At 30.2% G+C, this 6,151-nt stretch overlaps 1 long non-coding RNA gene across 1 annotated transcript; it reads right to left on the reverse strand.

Annotated features, from left to right (window-relative positions):
• LOC128294489 (uncharacterized) lies at positions 1 to 2,494 on the reverse strand. The gene is made up of 3 exons (XR_008284848.1): positions 2,370 to 2,494; positions 1,813 to 1,897; positions 1 to 273 (listed from the first exon to the last, which is right to left on the reverse strand). It is a non-coding gene; the product is annotated as an uncharacterized LOC128294489 (long non-coding RNA).
• Between the last annotated feature and the right edge of the window lie 3,657 nt (positions 2,495 to 6,151).

Genomic DNA, 6,151 nt, shown 5'->3' on the forward strand with positions numbered 1-6,151 from the left:
TTTTACTCACATCTTTACCACATTCATACTATAATCATTATAAACTCATCACATAATACCATAGCACATGCATGCATAATTAAAATAGATTTACAACCCCATAATCAAAATAGGCCAACAACACATATGGTTAAAGCCATATCACATACTCTAATATTTAAACTCCTATACATGCCATAGGCTCAAAGTACTTGAAATCACTACACCAATAGCGTTAGCTTGACAGTGTGATAATATCTCTGACGGCCTCCAACCCGAGCTAACCTAGAAACTCTAGAAAACATGAGAAAGAAGAGGGGGGGTAAGCTTTCGCTTAGTAAGTTCATATGAAAACAATAAGCACTCATTAACTTGTTTTATCAATGTTTACAACATATTCTCAAGTTCACTACAAGCTATCTTTCTGAGCAACGGTCACTAAATTATTTATATCTAGAGCTAAGAAACTCCGAATTAAGTTCCGTTAATTTTCCCTGAAACTAGACTTATTTTCCTTTCTTCCATAAAATTTTCAAAATTTTTGGTTTAGCCAAATAGTACAGTTTATTCCTCAAAGTTACCCCTAATTCACTGTCTGATAGTTCCGACCCTTCTGTACTAAAGTTCAATTATCTCATAGTACAAGACTCTAATAATGTTCTCGTCTATTTCTCTTGAAACTAGACTCATATTTCTACTTACTAATTTTTTTCTAGAATTTTTGGTTGGTCCAATTAGTACAGCTTATTAGTTAAAGTCTCCCCTGTTTCAGGGTATGACCACTCTGACCCCTGTGCACTACAAACCGAATTTCTCCCTGTACAAAATTCCAACGACCATGGCGTTTATTTACCCTAAAAATAGACTCAATAAGGAATCCATGAATGTAAGGTATGACTCTTAATAATTTTTGTACAATTTTTGGTGAATTTCTAAAGTCAAAATAGGGGATCTCGAATTCATTCAGACCCTGTTTCACAAGAATTCAAATACACACAATATGGAATCTTTTTCTTCCCCTGTTTCTTTCATGTGAAAATAGACTCATTAAGCTTTAATCCCATATTTTATTCTGCCTCTAACTCATTTTCCACTATTTTTAATGTATTTTTAAAGTTACACTACTGCAGTAACTCAAATCTGTCAAGGCTAAATTACTCATTCATGATCATTGTTCACAAAATTAATACAACATCGTTTGTATAATCATCACCGAGACATTCATATCACATTTTCATTTATCATCTTACCATATTGTTGTTATGTCGAGTTTTCAACCTGAGGGTTAAGTACATACCCGTTGAACACATCGGAATATAGTTCGGATACATGGAAAGTTTGCACATAAGTGCCACATATGTAGCCAAGCTACCATGTAACCCGCCCATAAGTGAACTCGGACTCAACTCAACGAGCTCGGGCGTTCGCATCCATAAGTGAACTCGGACTCAACTCAACGAGCTCGGATGCCTAGTTACATCTCACGAACTCGGACTCAACTCAACGAGTTCGAACATTCGCATCCATAAGTGAACTCGGACTCAACTCAACGAGTTCGGATGCTCAACCATCCTAGTGACATGTCACTTGTATCCTAATCTATTCCTAAGGTTCAAACGGGATTTTCCTCGAACACATCTCCTTGCCATCTTCCGTAAAATACCGAAACCAATACTCGGTAGCACTTTATATTTAACAGATAATACACATAACTTGCATTTTATTCAAAATAACCACAAAGCATATATTTCATGATAAAATCAGTATATCATATATTTAACATCAATAACTTAAAAATAACAATTATGCTACATTATTTACACATGAACTTACCTCGATACCACAAAGGTAAAAAAAAGCGTAATTATCCCTTAATCGATTTCTTTCCGTTCTAGGTCCAAATCTCGATTTTCATCATCTAAAATATCACATTCAACTTATTAAAACAATGTACTGATCAAATTAGTCAATTGACACACTTGGGCAATTTTTACAATTTTGCCCCTATATTTTGCCAAAATTACCAAATTACCCCTAGGCTCGTAAAATAATTTTTATCACATTTCTTTACTCCTTGAGTCTAGATGAACCATTTTCATAACTATAGCAACTCATAATTTCAACTATTTCACACATTTACAACTCATTTTACAACTTAGCAATCTAGCCCTTTTTAAGGTGTTTTCATGCAATTTTTTTCACAAAAGTTGTTTATTAGACAACTAGGACTCATAATCTTCCATAAAAACACAGAAAACAACACATTTACTCTCATGGCAAAACCCTAGACTCTTCATCATTTTGCAAAATAGACCCCTCATATGAAAGCTCATGCTTTAGGGGTTCCAAAAATGTAAAAATCATCAAGCAAAGACATTAAAATCACTTACAAGCAAGGGAAATATGTTGCTGAAATTTTCCAGCTTCAAAGCCATTTCTTTGCTGCATATTTCGGTGAAGGAGAAGAGAAAAATGATAGCTTTTTCTTTTTGATTTGGTAATAATAAAACTAGTCAAAATTGGTGACCAAATTTTACCTAATTTTGACTTTTCAAAAATTTTGTCTCCCATAGCCGACAATCACACTTTAAATGGCCTAATTTCACTTTAAATACCCCCAATTTAAGATACAAGTCAATTTAACACCTTTAGGTATTAAAACACAACTTTTACCTTTTACGCGATTTAGTCCTTTTTCAAATTAGACTAAAATTGCTAAAATTAACTTACCAAAATTTACATGCACTTATAAAATTATATTATAACACATAAAATAATACTAAAATAATTTTCTCTGGCCTCGAAATAGTGGTCCCAAACCATTTGTTCGACTAGGCCCAAAATCAATTTATTACAATCAATTTTAGTTCATATTATTTATTTGTCGAATTTTATATTTTCATATATTAGTTTTGTAAAATATTTGAATTATTTGTGGATCTGTAAAAATGTTTTAGTCTGTATTATTTGCGGTTTAATTTTGTATTTTCATGTATCAAATTTCTAACATGTTCATATTATTTTGTATATGTAAATAAAATTTATTTGGTATTATTTGTTGGTCAAATTATATATTTTTGTATACTAGTTTTGTAGAATGTTTGTATTTTCTTATATATGTAATGTTTTTTTTTTTTGCGTCTTATTATTTGTTCTAATTATTTTTTTACTTAATATTTTATACTCAATGCCTAGAAATAATTATGTTAAAAATTTAATTTTTTTCGTATTGGAAGAACAATTACAAAGTAAATATTTACAAAAAAAAATCAAAATTGTCTAGATCCCAATGACATCCCTAGGGCCGGCGTATAATGATCGGGCTTCCTACGTTGGCAAGGACGTACACTTTGAAGAGGCGTTTGATAGTTGCTCGGGTCGGCCTCTAGTGTACTTAAGAAAGTTGTATAATCGTATATCCCATCATTGGGGTTGAAGGGGTATTGCGATTGATTTTGAGCTTTGCTCTCAATAAAATTCTATCTTGTACATTGTTACAATCTTTTTCAAGCATTTTTCATTGAAATAACGATTGATGAACTAATAATATTCAAGCAAAAGTAGTTCTGCATATTACTCTAAAGTGCTTCTAAATAATACGGGGACCTGAAACGGAACCACTAGTCAGAACTAACCAAATTCAAGAGTTGGAAACATTTAAGAAAGAATAGCCCAATTTATGATTATTTCTTTGAGCTTTGTCATAGATACCAGCGGAGCAAGAAGGCAGCGTAATACATCAGTAATAAAAACTCGATGAACAACGAGTAATGTCAACCTAAGCATTAAGAAGGGATCATTCTCATGACATTCTGCATTCATGCAAATATCATTCATACACATCTAGTTAGGAGCATTTGATTCATTCTGATCATGACATCCTAATCATTGGGCATAAGCATAGGCCCATGAAATCGATTCTACAGGTCATGTCCCCTAGAGGACGATGTAGCAAGATCAGTAAATCCACAAATCCTACACCCCTGAAGTTGCAATGGGATAGGTTGAGGTTACCATGGTAAATCTTATTTCCTTGAAGTTACAGTGGAGCAGATTAAAGCCACTAATCTTATTATTGAAGTTACAGTGGAATGAATTGAAACTACAAGTCACAAATCCTATACCTCTGAAGTTGCAGTAGGTCAGATCAAATCTACCATGGTAAATCTTATCTCCCTGAAGTTGCAGTGGAACAGATTAAAGTCACAAGTTTTATCTCCCTGAGGTTGTAGTGAAGCAGATTGAAGAAAGCAAGTCTTATCTCCCTAAAGTTGCAGTGAAGCAGACTGAAGATAACGAGTCTTATCTCACTGAGTTGCAGTGGAACAGATTGAAGATAGCCAATCTTATCTCTCTGAAGTTGTAGTAGAGCAGATTAAAGCTATAAACCTTATCACACTGAAGTTGCAGTGGAGCAGGTTAAAAATAACAAATCTTATCTCCCTGAGGTTGCAGTAGAGTAGGTTGAAGTTACAAATCCAATATCCTTGAAGTTGCAATTGTAATGACCCAAAATTCACAGGCACCGGAAAAGTGAGTTATAGGGCTTCCGCCTTAGTGCAATAAGTTCGAAAATACTTATTAGAAATATTTATGAGTTTAGTAGCGTGTCTAATTAGGTTTTAATTAAGTGAATTTAGCTTAATTTAGAGAAATTAGTAAAAAGAACTAAATTGAATAAGGGTAAAAGTTTAATTTTAAAGTAATAGAAAATAAAAGGATTAAAATGGTAATTAAACCATTTACAAAAGATTAGGCGCTATATGCATTAAAAAAATCTAAGATTTTATTATTATTATTAATTATTATTATTATTATTATTATTATTATTATTATTATTAATTTTAAGTTAAAGATATTTATTAATTAAATAATTAATTTATGAAATTTTTATTTGATAAACAAATTGAATAATGACAATTGTAATAAAAATATTGGTACATTTGTAATAAATAGATACATGTACACTTGTAATAAAATAATTAAGTTACTTAATATTAAAGTAAAAGATATTTGTTAATTAAATAATTAAATTATTAAATGCTTGTGTAAAAAATAAAAATAAAATAAATGGTGACAAATGTATGGTATTGATGGTATACACTTGTGTGAATATAATTAAATGCTTAATAGATATTTAAAATAAATATATGTTAATATATGTTAATTAAATAAATAAAGTAAATAAAAGAATAAAAGAATGAAATAAAAAGAAACAAACAGAATAAGAAACAAAGAGCATTCGAAAAACAGGGAAAGAAAACGGAAAGAAAAGAAAAAGGGAAAATTTGGATTTTGAAGCTTCAAACTTGTTTCGTAAGCTAAATTTAGTCTTTTTCTCTTAAATTTGATGTTTTAGAAGTCTTAAAACAAGGTTTTGATGAAATTAATTTGATAGTTTGAAAGTTTAAAAGCTTTTAAACAAAGTTCATGTTGAAGAAAAAGAAGAATTAGGGATTTAATTGAATGAATTTTAAGTTAGAAATTGAAAAAGGGATTAAATTGTAAAAGAAGCTATAAGTTTTGTGTTTTAGGAAATTAAATTCAAAGAAATTTTAAATTAGGGTTTTATAATGAACATTAGATTGTTAGGGTGAACATGGAAGGAAATTGAATAGAAATGAAGTATAAATTAAGTTAAACAAATAAAAGAGTTAATTAGGATTAAATGAGAATTAGGGAATAAATTGAATAAAAATTCAATTAATTATTACATTAATGCTGTAATTAATAATGTAAATTGTTATTATTATTTTTTTCGTAGCTAACAAGGAAAACGAGGCATCGGCATCTAAAGGAAAAGAAAAGATCGTTGAGGAGTAAATTCGTATTCCGGGTTTGTATTACTATAACTCAAACTATTTATTAAATGTATATTGAATTTATAGTTATGGAATAATTAAGATAAGGTAAGTATTATATTTAAATTTAAATATAAGTAAGTGTGAAAATTAATTTGTATATGAATTAAGATAATAGATATTTGAATTGATTGAGTATTGAAAATTTTTGTGTAAATGAAATTGAAATAAGAAAAAGTAAAATAATACCCTATTAACTTGTCGGACTAGATTTGATACAAATGGCATGCCATTGGATTTGTGATGTGATGAAGAGATTGTAGTTCGGCCGAGAAGATGTTTCTGTTATTATATACTTCGGTTTATCCGAA

The sequence above is a fragment of the Gossypium arboreum genome, chromosome 1 (genome assembly GCF_025698485.1).
Source record: "Gossypium arboreum isolate Shixiya-1 chromosome 1, ASM2569848v2, whole genome shotgun sequence".
NCBI lineage: Eukaryota > Viridiplantae > Streptophyta > Magnoliopsida > Malvales > Malvaceae > Gossypium > Gossypium arboreum.